This window comes from Passer domesticus, chromosome 1, assembly GCF_036417665.1.
Source record: "Passer domesticus isolate bPasDom1 chromosome 1, bPasDom1.hap1, whole genome shotgun sequence".
Classification (NCBI taxonomy): Eukaryota; Metazoa; Chordata; class Aves; order Passeriformes; family Passeridae; genus Passer; species Passer domesticus.
In genome coordinates, this window is record NC_087474.1 from 135183567 (window position 1) to 135200562 (window position 16996).

Here is a 16996-nt window from a genome sequence, read left to right on the forward strand (position 1 = left end):
AGACTCAGCTGATTTTCTCTGTAGAGAAGGGAAAGGTGAAAATCATTGTTACATAGTAATCTCCTTTGAAGCATTGAGAGGTGTATGCCACATGTTAAAATGAGACCAGGACAGGGGTTTCAAAATGTAACCTTTATTCTAGAAAATAATTAAATCTATCATCACAGACATACAGATGAAATTCTAGTTGTGTTTGAAGAGTGGATGACAGGAGCACTGACTACATCTTTATGTGTACATCTTGTAGCATATGATCAACTCACAGTCAACCCCAAAACTGTGCAGGATCTGCTGCTCCATCTGAATTGTTTCAAATCTATAGGGCCTGATGGGATTCACCCAAGAATCCTCAAAGAGCTAGTTGATATCATCACAAAACCTCTCCTGATGATTTTTGAGTGGTCTTAGAAATCCAGAAATGTCCTAGCATTGGAAACTGACAAATGTGCTGATTTTCAAGAACAGAAAGAAGGAGGACCCTGGACGCTCCAGGCTTGTCAGTCTCCCTTCAGTGCCTGGTAAAGTTATGGAGAAGATTATTCTGGGAGGTATTGAAATTCACCTGAAAGAGAATGCAGTCGTTGGCCACAAACAGCACAGCTTCATTAGAGGACAATCCTGCTTGTCAAACGTTATTTTTACAAGGTTAGAAGGTAACCCACTTTGTTGACCAAGGGAAGCCAGTTGATCGTTTTGGATTTCAGTGAAGCTGTCAATGCTGTCTCCCACAGAATCCTGGGGAGACAACATTGACAAAATATCCAGCACACAGCTGGATAAACCCATCCTGTGACGGGTGAGCAACTGGCCCACAGTTACACAAAGGGGTGTAGAGAATGGGGTGACATCAGACTGGGGACCTGTCACTAGTGGGGTTCCACAGGGCTCCACCTTTGGCCCTGTGCTCTTCAACATCTTCATGAATAACCTAGATGTGGGACTGGGAGGGTCACTGAGCAAGTTTACAGATACAAAACTGGGAGGAGCTGTTGACACCCTTGAAGACAGGGAGGCCCAGCAGAGAGACCTCGATAAATCAGAGGGCTGGGCAATCACCAATTGTATGAAGTTTAACAAGGGAAAAGTGATGGATTCTGCACCTGGGATGGGCAACCCAGGATGTGCAGACAGAGTGGGGAATGAGATGCTGGAAAGCAGTGCAGGGGAAAGGGACCTGGGGGTTATGGTCCAGGGAAAGCTGAACATGAGAGCAGTGCCCTGGCAGCCAGGAGGGCCAAGGGTGTCCTGGGGGCATCAGGCACAACATCACCAGCTGGACAAGGGAGGGAATTGTCCCATTCTGCTCTACACTGGGGTGGTCTCAGCTCAAGTCCTGTGGGCAGTTCTGGGCACTACAATATAAGAAAGATATTAAGCAATTAAAGACTTCCCAAAAGAGAGCAGTGAAGATGATGAAGGGCCTGGACAGGGGGCTGAATGAAGAGCAGCTAAGATCACTTGGTCTGTTCAACCTGGAGGAGACTAAGGGGAGACCTCATTGCAGTCTCCAACTTCCTTGTGAGGGGAAGAGGAGGGGCAGACACTGATCTCTTCTTTTTGGTGACCAGGGACAGGACATGAGGGAAAAATCTTAAGCTGTGTCAGGTGGGGTGTAGTTTGGATATTAGAAAATGGTTCTTCAGCCAGAGGGTGGCTGGGCACTGGAATAGGACCCTCAGGGAAGTGGTCAGAGCATCAAGTCTGCCAGAGCTGAAAGGGGCATTTGGAAAATACTCGGAGGCACATGGTGTGACTCTTGGGAATGGTGCTGTGCAGGGTCAAGAGTTGGACTTGGTGATCATTATGGGTCCATTTCAATTTAGCTTGTTCTCTGATTCCGTGATATTTTGTTGCACTTGCTGCTCTATTTGACAAAACAGTCTTCCTCAGATAGCAGGCCATGGGAATATCGCCTATCTGTTTTTTTTTTGGGAAGTTTTTATGACATATCCTCTAACTGGCACTTAATGTTTTCCTTACAGCTCAGAATGTGCACCCTTACTGAGTTAGAAAGTTAATTCTCTGCTGTCCCTTGGAGAGAAGTTTGATTGTCAGATTAGATGAAGTGAACATTGAACAAAATGAATGGGTCTGCAGTAAGGAAAATTAGACCAGTGAATACTGGATTGATGCCAATGTCTCAGAAGTAAAAGTGCTTGGTAAAAAGTAAGGTTTGTTCTCTTGTTTTTATATCAGGAATATATTGATGTCATGTTTCTGACCTTAAACAGCAAGGAGAGGACTTTGATTTTAATGATAAGGAAAGGACTTGGATTTTAGTGGTGCTCAGCATATTCATCTTGGATCTTTTATTGGGATTTTGGTTCTTATCACCTGAGTTTAATATTTGATAAGTTTACTCATATGTTGTCGATAACATGTGTTAGGTTGACCCTGGAAGCCCAGAGCCTAAAGGCCCACTAAAGCTGATATCAGTGTCTTCCTTAGCTGGACAGGGGAAAGAAAATATTACAAAAGGCTCATGGGTTGAGTTGAGAGCAGGGAGAGTTCACTCACCAGTTGCCATCATGGGCAAAACAGTCTCTACTGGGGGAAATTATTTTAATTTATTACCAATCAAATCAGAGAAGGACAATGAAAGACAAAACCAAATCTTAAAAGCATCATTCTCCCTCTCTCAACTCCACCCTCCTTCTTCTGAGATTTAACTCCACTACCTTCTCCCTGACAGTGGCACAGGAGCATGGGGAATGGAGGATGCCGCCAGGTCATCCACAAGCTGTCTCTGCTTCTCCTTTCTCTTCTGGGAGAGAACTCCTCACAGTCTGCCCCTGCTCCACTGTGGGGTCCCCACCATGTGAGAGAGTGATCTGTGAACTTCTCCAAGGTGAGTCCTTCCCACAGACTGCAGTTCTTCATAAACTGTTGTGGGGTCACAAGTCCTGCCAGCAAACCTGCTCCAGTCTGAGCTCCTCTTTCTATTGGGACACAATTCCTGTCAGGAGCCTGCTCCAATGCAGGCTTTTGTACAGAGTCACAGCCTCATTTGGGCATCCACCCACTCTAGAGTGGGGTTGTCCATGGGCTGTAGGTGGATCTCTCCTGCCGTGTGAATTTCCATGGGCTGCAGGGCACAGCTGCCTCACCATGGAGCGCACCAGGAGCTGCAGAGGAATCTCAGCTATGGCGCCTGGAGGAACTTCTCTCCCTCCTTAACTGACCTCGGTGTCAGCAATGTTGTTGCTCACATATTCTCACTCCTTTCGTCATCTGCAAATGCTGTGGAAATTGAAATGCAGCAACTTCGTCCCTTTCTTATGTCTGTTACCCCAGAGCACTATCACTGTTGCTGATGGTCTTGGCCTTGGCAAGCAGCAGGTCCTCGTTCAAAATGTCCCAGTTAGGTTATAGTTTTTGGACTTATTTCAATGAAAATTTCTCCTGTCACAATAAAACTTTTAAGTACTGTCTAGTTATATATAAAATTTTGAAATAACATAATGAAATTGTTGCAGCTAGAGAAATTAAATACTTGCAATTAATTCACCTGTTTCTTTTTCTTTTCATTTTGATCTCTAACAGAAAGAAACCTTACTGAAGTCTTAAAATCAGGAAAGAGACCTGATTTTCAGTGGGCTCTTCTCTGTGATTGTTAAATTGAGATTTTAAAATATTGACATACTCATAACTTGAATACTAGTTTTAATTTTCCTTGTAATTTTTTGTTAGTGCCACATAAAATACTCTCTCTAGTTCTTAGTTAAGACTAAAAGGAACACTAGTGAGGACAAAGGTTGAATACATTGAAAATGGTACACAATTTTTATTAGTATTTAAAAATAAGGAACTCAAAATCACTAGTAAGAATAAGCTTATTCTGTATATAGAATACTGAAATTGACTAAGGTAAGTCTCTAAATTATACATTTAAGTCTGGAATATATTTTTGAGGAATAAAAATAGTAATATATTTTTCAGTATATAAAAATAAAAAAGGTTGTAGAAACAGACCAATTTAAGGAAATAGACCCATTGCTTAATTCAGTTTCTCATGAATCAAAATAAAATATATTCTGCAAGCCACCGGTGCTCTCCTAAGAAAACAGAAACTGAACAAAATCATATTAAAAAAATATTTTTCTTCAACATACTTACTTGTTTGGTGGCTGTTTATTGTACACATCTATTAGTGTTCCAATTTATTTCAATGGCCTATAAAAAGAAAAAATAGACAGGCAACATTTTTCCCTCCCAGACTCCTTCCTGTATTCCCAGCAGCACCCCATCAGTCTCCTTGCAGAAAAGCTCTCATTCATCAACATCTTTGGGAACACAGAACCACAGAGGCTTGAGTTTTTATCTGGCAGCTTCACAGAATGTGCGGCTAAAGCAGTATTTTAGAAACTCCCTAGCACTTGGTATATACTAATTTACAGGAATTTGAAAAAATTCCCAGCATAACACAGCTTATATAAATACTTTGACTGAAAACTTTCAAAACCAATTTCAGTCTGAGAAAGCAGCGTTTCTCTCCTGCCTCTGTATATGTTCTTTAATAGTATTATTCTAAACTTTGGCAGAGCATAAGATTATTTTTTAAAGAAGCTGAAGAAAGTATTTACTGAGTATTAGAAACCAAAGTGTTTGGGGAGGCTTGAAACAATTACGCAGTTTGATAAAAACGGGATAAACTTTTACTACTACCAGTGTATATATTAATAAATAGGAAATGTAAAGGAAAAAAGTCTTTTAAAACATTTCACAAGAGCAACAAGATATATTATGGGGAAGAGGATGCATGCTCCTGATCTTTCTCAGTTAAGAGGATCATTTAAGAGGAAGACTTTTTTGTGCTGCAATGATCACAGGGTAATCCTTGAAAATACCAACACTAGAGTACATGGCATTCTGCATTCCAGTATTCACTTCTATCATGGGATCTAAAGGATGCTGTTTGTCTAAGTGCAAACTGAATCATGTTCTGAACCTTCTGCCTGGGAAAAACAAAGAGCTGCCAGCCTCTGTTCACCACCTCTCAGAAGTTATAGGTATTCCATGAAACACATTTTTTCCTCTGACAAATTTGTGTACATGTTTCAGCCTATAGCACTTCAAACATTGCTGTTTGTCCAGATAATATTTAGTTTCTTGTATTTTGAGAACAAAATAGTAATAATAATAATAATAATAATAAAAACAACAATAAAAATAAAATACATTCTGCTTATTCAAGTAAAGGATTATTCCTAACACAATATGCAGAATTCAAGGATGTGAAAATGCAGCGATAAATTTTTCACAACTGATTTTTTAATCTGTTGTAACGTTTATCACATATTTGATTATCCAAAAGAACAAAAATATTCTATTATGTATTCTGGAGAGGAAAAAAAAAAGATAATTAAGACAACCTCTCATGTAATGCTTACCTGGTAAGTTTCTGATTGTTCATCTGTGAAAGGCCATCACTGTTAATAAAAATGTGCCATGTAGTACAATGTAGCTATGGGAATCTTGATTTAATTTCTCAATACACTATTAAATTGGAATTTATGACACCTTTAAACTAAATGAAAGCACAGACATCTAATAATTGTTTAGAGAACACCTGCTAAATAAAGATGAATCTTGAACATTGTCCAGATCTTAAGTTACCAAAAGAGTGCATTATCACTGATCTTGATGGCAGCTGAGAAGATCACTAAGGAACTTTATTAATATTAGCTGCAGACTCAGACAAAGCTTGGACTTTTATTCATTCAAAGCCCTGCGTAGTTCTGACTAGACTTTCATTTACTCTGATTTGGCTCTTTGCTCTAATCTTCAATGTCATTCAGAGTTTGTTTTCCACATTTGTCCTTTTACCCATTTTCATTGCTTTAATTTCCTCTAATTTCCTGTTTTAATTTCTTTCAGTCTATCTTCAACTAGCTTTAGGTACCCTTCACCCTATTGGAAATGTGAATTAAAACACTCTTGCTAGTCAGTTGTGTCTGTTTTTTTTCTTCTGCCTTCCTTTTTTTCAATTATTTTAGCTCAGAGCCCTTTTGGAAAGAAATCCCTTATATTTCCCCAAGAAAAAGAGCTAAAATACTGGGGCTCTGTGCTATGCTGATCCTTGGTTAAAATCCTAAAAGGCATGATTCACTTACTATCCACAATAATACTTGTTGTCAGCTTGAATTAAATACACCACAGTCTGTGTTTCATACATCCTTCCTTTTTATGTCTGTAGGTTTAAATTAGTCTCGAAGATGAGACTGTCACATAGGTAGAAGAAATCTGCTAAGTTATTACAAATTACTTACCCCAAAACCAACATTTCTGGTCTTATAAATATGGCCCAGAGCAAGAATTTTTTATTCCATTCTTAGACCTGTCTATCTGCATCTGCAATTGACACCTATATTTGAAAGTATAATTTCAGTACCAAGAAGATAACAAATTACATTCTCAATACCTTTCAATAGTGAAAGTTAACCTAATAGTTATCTGCTAAGGATTATTCTGGACTTGTGTTTTGTGTCACAGAACATGGGCAGGTAACTCAGTAGGTTAGATACAAACTAAATTTGTTAAGAGTCCAGAGTCCAATAATTCACTAAGACTGTGGACATAATTCCACTGAAATGCAGAGGAATTTCATTACAGGAATTCAGTTGATGTGGTGCTGTGAATAATGAAATGTTTCTGGGTTATATACATTTCATTAGAAAATTCATATCATGTTGTCCTTGTATGAGGATGTCACTGTACCTATTGTGATGCAGACCTAAAAAAGTGTTATCATTATTCAAGACATAATAAAATCAACAGGAGATCATGTCTTTTTTTTCATTTCTTTGTCATTAAGCATGGGGGATAAAAGAAATTCTCATCTAATGTAGGTATTTTAATGGTTAACATCTCTGTAATAGTTGAGCATGTAATTTGTGTACAGATTTAGGCTGAGTATCATTATATGGCACAAGAACTGTGTTTTGGCAAGAATAAGCCATTGTCTGGGAACACCTGTGAGAAGACCAGAATGCAGGCAGATCACAGTGGGAAACTTGGGCTTCTTTATAGCTTCCTTGGAGATTCTTTCACTGGGATCTAATACCAGTGATAGGCTGCAAATGTAATTCAAGTTAGTGTTATATAATTATCAGTGGAAGTAAAATAACAATGCATTAAATTTAGGCTAAACTATAACTGAAACCCTTTATTCATTATATGTGTACAAAAACTCATTGAGTATGTTTTACCTCTAAAATAAATCCCAAAGAAATTCCAGAAACAATTGTTAAACTGGTGTTTTAAAGTGTCATCTGTTGAGTCAGCCTCTGAAACTAGAGATTGTCCTTGATCCCTTTTCAAAAGTAACTAATCATTTAACTCTTATAGTGGTAAAACACTTCAACATAAAGAAGTAAACCTCCCTCCCTTTCCAAAATAAATGTATTTTAAATGTATTTAAGGTTTGGGTTTGCTTTTCTTTTTTTCTGTGAGGGTGACGGAGCACAGACACATGTTGCCTAGGCTGTACAGTTTTCATCTTGGAGATTTTCAAGAGTGTCTAGACAATGCTCTGGGCACTGCTCTAAATGATCCTCTTTCAGCAGATGGGGTTGAACCTTCCAACTTCAATCATTCTGTGATTAAATGATAAATTACATTTGTTGTTGGAATCAGCTTCTTATTTCCTCTCAGTGTTCTCAGGCAACATATGTGTTGCTCACTGGGCAATGACAAAAAATGCACAGCTGTAGATGGTGAGAAGAAAGGACCTGGGTGCATACCAGCTGCTGGCAGTATCCACACCAGAGTCAGTACTTACATTTCAGGAAATATTTTCTGTCACTAGAGATAAGAATTACTATATTATTTGAAAGAACTGCTATTTTACCACAGCATATGTTAAGATCTTAAAATATTAATCAGTGATCTTCTGTTATTTATATACAAGGTTGCAGTCAAAATTATTAAATAGAATGCGGGAGATTTAACAAAGACACTTTCTGTACATAGTTTCATGCAACAGTCAGTCTGACACTTCTCATGTATAAGCTCCTGCTGTATTTGACATTTATTGGTTAAAATCTTCACTTTGATATGCAAGAGAAATAGTTATTATAAAGAATCCCGGATTTAAATCTATTTTGCATATGACAGTTTCTATTTAGATAGTTCTTTATGACTAAATCAGACCTTCTTTAGTAGCATGATGAAAAGCACCCCTATAAGAAGCTTGTCTCTGCCAAATTTCAGCTTCCTAGATACAGCTAATTCTGTGCTAGATGTTTTCAAAAAGTGGCAATGAAATATATGATATTGAAAAGTTTTGTTCAGTAGTTGTAATTTCATTCAGGCTGAAATGTTTCAACTCCCCCTTCCCATGTCCACAAAATTTCCCCTGAACAGATACCAGATCATGATATTTGGACGGGCTTAGAAAGGATTACTGGAGGAAATGTCAGACAGCCTTTACTTTGTGAGAAATATTTTCACTGAAAATATCTGAGTATAAAATAAATGCAATGGCCAGGGTGTCTCCTTTTCCAAAATGAGGACTTGGTAATACAGCCACCTTTTCCTCCAGATGGAAGGACAGCACGGACTGTTCAGAAGCATCTCAACACATTCATATGTACAAATAGAAAGTTCTGAATGGTTTACCAGTGATCTTCTTTCTTTCCCACTGCACACAACTGCACAGAGGTCACTGCATTACCAAGCGAATAAGGTCCTGCTTTGCTTGGAAAACTGACAAGACATAGAAGGGTCCTTACATCTATAGCTGAACTGGTAGTGTAGGATGCATCTGTGCTCTGTATGGGACCTGATTTTCTCTAGATGTGCATTATCTACTTCTCCCTTCTTGAGAGAGAAGAAAAAAAAAGACAATGGTAGAAGAAGATATTGCACTGCACTTTAGATTAGAGTCTCATCTAAAGGAACATGGCACTGGGATGTGAGGCATTGAGACTGAGTTCTGGGAAATCTGTTTGACTTTGACTGAGACCTTGAAAGGTCTTTGCTGTAAGCACAGAACATTTTCTGTGTTCAGAAGTGTTATCCTGCTGCTTACTTCATCCTCCAACCACATACTAATTCAGGTTATCTTTACTGGTTTTGTTTTGTTCTATGAACCCTCTGCTAGGTCTAAAAGATTTGAAAGACTTGTCAGTATTCTCCATTGTTTGAATTTCAACATCCAGCCTATTTTGCCCCACAATACGATGCAATGTGAGGAACACCAACTGATGTCCACACAACAGTGAAAAAATCCCAATCTGACTACTTAAATCTCACTGATAAAGAAGCTTGGGAATGGTTGTATGCCATTTCTGTTAGGTTGACAAGAGCTGCCAAACCAGGACTCAGTGAATTATGTGAAGCAAATGAACATTCTGTCACATTGTTTATTTTGTCAAGTTGTTGGAATGGATAAACTTTTTTCATAGTTTTATAATTTTCCCATTTCAGACTGTGATAGTTTTTATGGAAATATTTGTCATTGCCATGAGTCATAGCCACATGGGTAGAATAAAACTGGCTTATATATTAGCAGAACATTTATGTAAAGGTTTGTGAACTAATAAAGATTTTTACAATATTTGTGGCTGTTCATATGTGTGCATGTTCAAAAATACATGTATATATATATATAATTCACAAAGCTGATTTATACAGCTTTTTATCCATGTGGGCTTGAAAGGAAGGTAAATTATATGAGTTGTCCTAAGAAGCACTCTGGTAATAATATTTTTAAAGTATTTGGACAACACTCTGGGGCCCTTCATGTGATTCTTGGCCTGTCCTGCCCAAGACCAGGAGCTTTGCTGGATGATCCTAATGGGTCCCTTCCAACTCAGGAAATTCAATGATTCTGTGATTTGCCTTATGACCACATCTTATATTTTTGATGTCATATATTTTGAAGTAAATTATTTTTGGAGATATTTTAGGGCTGTGAAAGATATGTAAGAAATACATTTATACATACCTAATTTTCCATATTGTCTTCTTTGTGGTAATTTTTTAGTGCATTTAGAATAGCAAATCCACAACTCTAGAGCTACACACTAAGTTGAATGAAAAAAAAAGTCTCTACTATGGGAAAACCTATGATATAGAAAGGCAGAAGACATTTTGCACCATTTTTCTGTGGCTTAAACTGATTTTTTCATGAGTTGAGGATATCTATAAATTTCACATATTTAATGTGAATAATCTGTTAAATATATGTAGTCCAATATTGTCTTAAAATATCCTTTAAAAGTCAGTGAAAACTCATTGATAACAACTGAAAAAACATCAAGGCAAATAGAGGTATAGAGGCATGTAAAATTAACCATAAAGAGTTACAAATTCTTATACTTTTGCTTTTGATCACCTAGAAGGAAAACCACCTGCAAATACAATGAAGAGAAGTGATCATCTGTTGATGAAATGGATTTTCATGGAGATACTGGCAAAATTTCTGTAAGCCAATAAGGAAATGAAAATGTTCTTTCTTTTTCTATTTTTTTTTTTTTCAGACTTTATGTCTGGGATAATTAGTTACTGTCACAGATATATTTTATGAAAAATCCTTTTGCCAGGATCTTTTCTCCTGGGAAGCTGGGAAGCTTCAGCTTCTCCATGTTTTGTTGCTTTGGAATGTGGTATGGAGAATTGTTTACCCAGCATGTGAAATTGTTTTTTCTTGATGACCAACAGCAGCCACCTGTGTTGAGGCTGTGAACAGTCACAAGATTTTGTTATTCATCCCATTCCCTTCCTTTCTAGCCTTCTGATGGATCCTTTCTCTCTATTCATTTTGGTATAGTTTTAGTATACAATTTTAATATAATGTAATATAATAATATAATAAATCAGCCTTCTGAACCATGGAGTCAAGATTCTCATCTCTTTCCTCATCCTGGGACTGTCAAACACAACCATAAGTTACTTTTAGTTTTTGAAATCTTCACTTGAGATTAAACTCAGCTCCTTTCTTAATTGGATAAAATCTAAGACAAGTTAAACTGGGAATTCTTATATAAAATATCTTCACAGATTAAAAATAATAGAGCTAGTATCTACTTCACATCCACAGTAATTCAGTAATTTAAAATGTGGTTTTGAATTTTAGCTCTGACCATGAATTTCCAGTCCCTCTTTTTAGTTTTTCTAATAGTTTGATTTCTAAAATGTCATATCAGGAAATCTGATCTTAAGTTCTTGAAAGTAAAAATTTGGAAAGGAATTAGGCTCATCTCTCCTACCCTTCACTTAGTCAAAGTACATTTTGAATAATAGAATTATTGTCTAGACCATCTTTATTGCTCAGAGGCTTCAGACTGGGGGGCAGAGCCAAGAACACCCTTAGTGCAATTATGGATGGGATGAATGAATTACTCCTCACAATTCTCACTTCTAAATATTGACTATAAGAAGAGCTGAAACAATGAGCATAAACTAGCTACACTATTACATTAGGTGAGAAGAATTATAGTTGTTTAGAAAATTCTGGTTTTGGTTTGAGACACTTTCTTAGCGAGAGATCAAAATATAATTGTATTTCTCTGAAAAAAAAAATCCTGACTGTGGTATTGGATGTCATTTTCTACATTACCTCAGGGTGTTTGTTAGCTTATTCACTCAAGACTTATGAAATGAAAGCTTAAAGTACTCTCTTTAGGTGTCCATTTTATCAACTTTTGCTTTAATTTGTATACTGTATCATTTTCACAAACCTGTTGTACTTTAACATGGTTTTTTTGGTTCTTTTTTTTCTGACAGTTTATATTTTCTTGAATGTTTATCTTCATGACTTTTATATCTTTCCCAGCCATTCATATCCCAAAATTGATGGTTTCCCTGTTTCTTGGGAGGGTTTTCTCTACTGATTCTCAAAATCATTCCTCTTTATTGGCATCATCACATTTAGTTCAGCCTGATGTTTTTCTCTCTGTACTGACTGTTAGAATGTAATTTAGACCATCAAACAAGATTATAGGTTGAGTTTTCAGACTTACTAAGCCTTATTTTATCTCTTGTCCCATTAAAGACAATGATAAACTCTCCCTAATTTTAAAGGAACAGAAATAGTGGTAAGATAAAGGCTTTCATTCTGTGAAAAGCAATTACAACTTTGACTTTTTCCTCTCTACTCTTCCTAGATATTTTAGAAAAGATGTCATCCAAAACATTCTTATCCTCTGAAACTTGAGAACTTAGATAACATTTTCGTATTTATTCTTATTTTCTTATTTTGTGGTAGCCAAAAAGACAAAGCTCTTTTTGCTGTAAAGAAAGTGTACTAAACCTAGGTTAGGTAGTTATTTGAACTGGTGTCATGGCTGCTGTACCCCACTGTGTGGCAAAACTAGACCAACAATTTATTTCGATCTGTGTCAGCTAATTTTGTTAGGTTTTATTTCTTCCTTGTATGGAAAAACAATTATTTAATTGTGAATTTTAGGATACAGCTACTGTAGGTTATCATAGATTCATTAGAATGTCATCTCTTTTCACAACTTTAGAGTTTGAATTAGAGAGGCTGGAATAATATAATATATTCCCAGGTTTTTTATGTCTTTTCTATGAGTTTTATAATTAGTGATCTAATAAAAATTAGTAGTAGTAGTGACAGCCTTGTTTGATCAGTAAAATAAGTAAACAAATAAGCAGTTGCAAGTATTTCCAGCAGAATTATGCAATGACTATTTTTCCAATGACATAAAAATGTGATGAAATAAACCAGAATTATATTGATAGGCAAATATTTATAATCACAGTTCATAAAAACGGAACCTAAAATGTCCTAAAAGTATTGGACTAGGTATTTTTATGTCTCAGGTTTAAATTAACCTCAAATGAGTTAAACCAGTTTGTGCCAGTTTAGAGGCTTGTTTGTGGATTACAATAGGTTTAACAGTCTTTGCCACTGTGGACATTAACAATTGTGGTGGGAAGCAGGGAAAGAATTTGGAAAGCTTTAGAACTCAAGATTTGTGTATTGTTAATAAAATGGTCCTGCCTCCAAGAGAAAAATTCTCAGTACTGTTGAAAAATGTTACTTTTTTTTTCTTTATTTTTTTGTTAGGAACATCCATTTACTTTGTTTAGAAAATGCTTAAACACATCATAATTTCACAGTAGTTGGTTAATATTGCTGTTTACTGTTATAACTTAACTACAGTATCCCCATAGATGCTGTAGCTTCCTGACAGTTGGCAATGTAACTGAAAAAGGCTTAATAGTGAATTAATGATTTAACTGGAGTGTACAAATGAAATGTATTTTTGTAATGCATATACATTCTTCTACAACTTTTTCCTTTCAGAAAAGTTCTTTCAATGTGCTTTTGTGTGTTTTGCTTTTCTTGTCACACAGTAAGTAAAGGTATGTGAAATAAGAGCATTGTAGGATTTATTAATTCTGGATTACATAATATTTAGTGTGAAGTCAAGCACCTGTGGCACTACCACTGAGGAAAAGGATAAGTCCAATAAAATTTTGGAATATCAGCAGTTTACTTGTGGGGTTTTTTTTAACTCCTTTTCCCAGAAATTTACAAGTGAGTTTATCCAGGCACCTATTGTCTATCAAAAAAAAAAAAAAATAATATTCTTGCTTCACCTTTAAGGTACCATCTATTAAAGGAATAATTAACAATACAGGACATAAATCAATAATAAAAACTAGTCTGTATTGTGTACTGAAGTGAGTTTATATGTTTTATAAGGCCTGAGTGGAAGCCAATATGTCTGCTATAAAGAGCATTAAACAAGAAATGAAAGGCAATTCTGGTAAATAGAAACTGCTAGAATGTTCTGGGGACCCCAGACATTCAGTTCAGTATTAGGTCCTAGCAGGAGTAGCAAGGGGTCCTTGACTAAATTAACAGAGTCACAGATATACCTAAAATACATTACAATTGTAAAAATTTTTGATGGTTCACTTTTGTTTTTTCATTTGGGGAATAAGTAGTTTCAAAAGGTTGTCAATGAATTACAAAGAGTCTCCCCTACGCCCACATCCTTAAAAAGCCCCAAAACTGCCAAAAACCCAAACGCCAGTGTAACCTGTTTGCATAGTCAGCATGTGCTAACACTCCTACCTTCTGACCTGTATGCCTTATATTGGGTGTTAGGAATTTTGAACTAGTGAGTTTACTCAAACATCAAACCACTGAAGCAATTATAAACTTGCATGAAAAATTTGTGACTGAAAATAATACCTTAACTGGTCACACAAACATCATTCAGGGAAGACTTGATTCAAATATTGAAAATTAAATCTAAAATATGGGGACAAAATTAAACAGGCTTTAATTACAAAGATAAGTAAATTGGAGCATTTTTTTTCAGAGAACAGGTGAACTGCACCATATATAAGAACTGGACTGCTCATATCAGGACTGTATAGTTTATGAAAGATGTGCTACAGACCAAGCCAAAACTTAGGACTTGATATAGTAAAGCTCATTATTCTTTTCCATGCCAGATATGCTCACATCTGTTTCCAATATTTGGAATTCTGGGTTTGGAATTTGCTACAATTTTGCTATTTGCAAGATAAGCATGGCCCATGAAAATAGCCATAGTGTATGGTACCGACAGCACTTCACATAAAACAATTGAGGCTGAGAAGACAACAGTGAAAATGGCAAAAAAACCAGTCCCACAAACAGAGAAAAAAACCAAAAAGAAAACAAAAGACATTCCCAAAAAAAGGAGCACATCTCTGTAGCTAGATACAGCATGGAGCTGGGAGGGCGAGCTGCATGCAGAAACTGAATGCTGTTTACCTCACAGTGGCTGAGATACTAAGAAAATCTTGTCAAGCCCAGAAATGCCACACAAACAGAGTAACTGAAGAGTCTGTCTGAGCTGGAGGCAGTCTGGGACTGCTGAATTCCTCCAAAGTGTAAGCTCACCTGGAAACACCTAGGCATGGATGATAAAGGTGAATTGGAGGAACAGGCTCCTTCTGAAGAGTGATATGTTTTAGGGGCCATTATTGCAGCTTACCAAATCTCATCATTTTTCTGAAGAAGTGGTTCTGTCTTGGATCAAACTAATAGGGGGGGAAAAAAAGGAGGTAAAATTTTTGTAGGGAATCAAAACACATACTTAAATATTAAAATTTAAAAAAATTTAAAAACTTAGGAATGCCTAGCTATCTTAATGTCCTGACTGTCTTTCACTTTTTAGGAAACACTCCAGGGTCCTTTGTTGATAGTCATGCAACCTTGTTACAAACAAATGGTGCAAGGTATATGGCCCATGAGACAGCAGGGTCAGATGGAATTCTGGTGCTCCTGTGTATTCTAGATATATATGTATACCTGAGGGTATTCTGAAATATAAGCCATCCAATCCCTGTTTTCCTTCTTCCTATTGGATCGTTCAGTATAGATTATCCAGAGCCAGCTTTTAGGATGCACTACTTGCTAAGCAAAGTCGACAGTTGGTAAATTTAATTTCAAACCAAGCCTGTAGGCCACTTCTGCTCTGTAACGTAGATGTGGAATTTAAATTTTATAATGCTCTATGCAGTACCTAGATTAGATTTGATAACACTAATTGCAGAGTGGGAATAGTACTCTGCTTGTGGGGTAGAGCCTCAGAGAACTTCTCATATGCCATGTTGCCTAGCATGCACGTATTTTTTTCTTTTAAACTCTTGATTTTTCATTCCATTCTCACAAATAATGTGTGGATCAGCATATGGGGGGAATTTTCAATGAATCAAGATGGGACACAAGACTGCAATATGACACTTTTTTAAACAAAATGTAGCATTTTTAAAAATTGCACTTAATTGTGCTTGTATGAACTGATAGTGAGACAAGGTATGTTTCTTAACAGAAGGTATGATTTTTAATAAGTTGATTTTTGTCCTCTGGTTTCATTATATCAGAGGTACATCCACATACTGCTACATAGTGCAAATGAAGTTAATTTGTCCCCCTCCAAAAAAAAGTACTGTAGCAATATGCTGCATTTTTCAGAAGGCCAAACTACATAATCTTTTCTCAAAATCATTTGTTCTCATATTATAATAATATGCATAGGATTTATCATCAAGAAAAGTAGGAAAGTATAGGAAAATTTGTAAAAATCTGAATTAAGAGTAAAACTCTAAAGATTTAATGCATGGTTAGTGCCCTTTATTGAACACATGAAATTAAATTTCCAAGAAAAATAATATTTATAAGATGAATGGATCTCTTGTACTTATAGCTCAAAATGTGAAAGTAAATTATCATTTGAATGTCCTCAGGCACTAAACCAGAAATTCATGACCCATTTTCTTGTGGAACAGAAATATTTGGAGCAGTGCAATCATCTCAAGTGAAATATCTTAAATGCCCAGAATATACATTTTGCATGTGAATACATGTGTGTGCACATGAATATATACATTAACCTTTTCTTGTGGAGTGGAATACTTTTCTGTGGCTATTATGTTGTGTTAAACATAAAAACTTTTATTTATCAACCAGATTTGTAGCATGAGGAGCATTGCTATAGGCCAGATTCATGGGATTGTACCTTCTGGTAAAACCAGTGTTCTCAGGTTCTTTCCACGGACTCAGATGTCACTGCAACAGCTGTCAAAATGAAGATACTGATGCTGATGACACTCTAAGTGTGCAGTGAGGCTTTCCTTCTTGGCATGCCCATTCATTCACACAGATGGAAGAAGCTTAAAAGATGTGACCTTTCTCAGTCCACACAGCTGACTTTAATCAAACAATTTAACCTAGTTCTTCCTCTTTCCAAGGTTATGGAAGACAAAGAGAAAAGACAAAAAAAAAAGACAAATCTTCCTTTACATTCTTCTTGTATTTAATATAAACAGTCCTGGTTTTGTATTTTTCTCAGTTTTATGCCACAGTGTATTTTCTCTGCAATGTAGGAAATTTCAGATTTGTTTGGAGTCCCAGAAAGAGATCTCAAAGCAGCAGTGGAGGAGGAATAATAGGCCAGTTTTCTCAAAGATGATAAAGCCTAATAATTAATGGTTAAACCTTGTGTGCTTTTCTCATATCAAA

The 16996-nt window shown here is 36.4% G+C and overlaps 1 long non-coding RNA gene across 2 annotated transcripts; it reads left to right on the forward strand.

The window, feature by feature from the left end:
* The first annotated feature begins 518 nt into the window (after positions 1 to 518).
* Positions 519 to 16686, forward strand: LOC135281757 (uncharacterized). Of its 2 annotated transcripts, XR_010348278.1 has the most exons (4): positions 519 to 645; positions 1983 to 2166; positions 2693 to 2848; positions 16519 to 16686. It is a non-coding gene; the product is annotated as an uncharacterized LOC135281757 (long non-coding RNA). The 2 variants fall into 2 exon arrangements; XR_010348276.1 differs by lacking the exon at positions 16519 to 16686 and having other exon boundaries at positions 2693 to 6634.
* Positions 16687 to 16996: the final 310 nt, after the last annotated feature.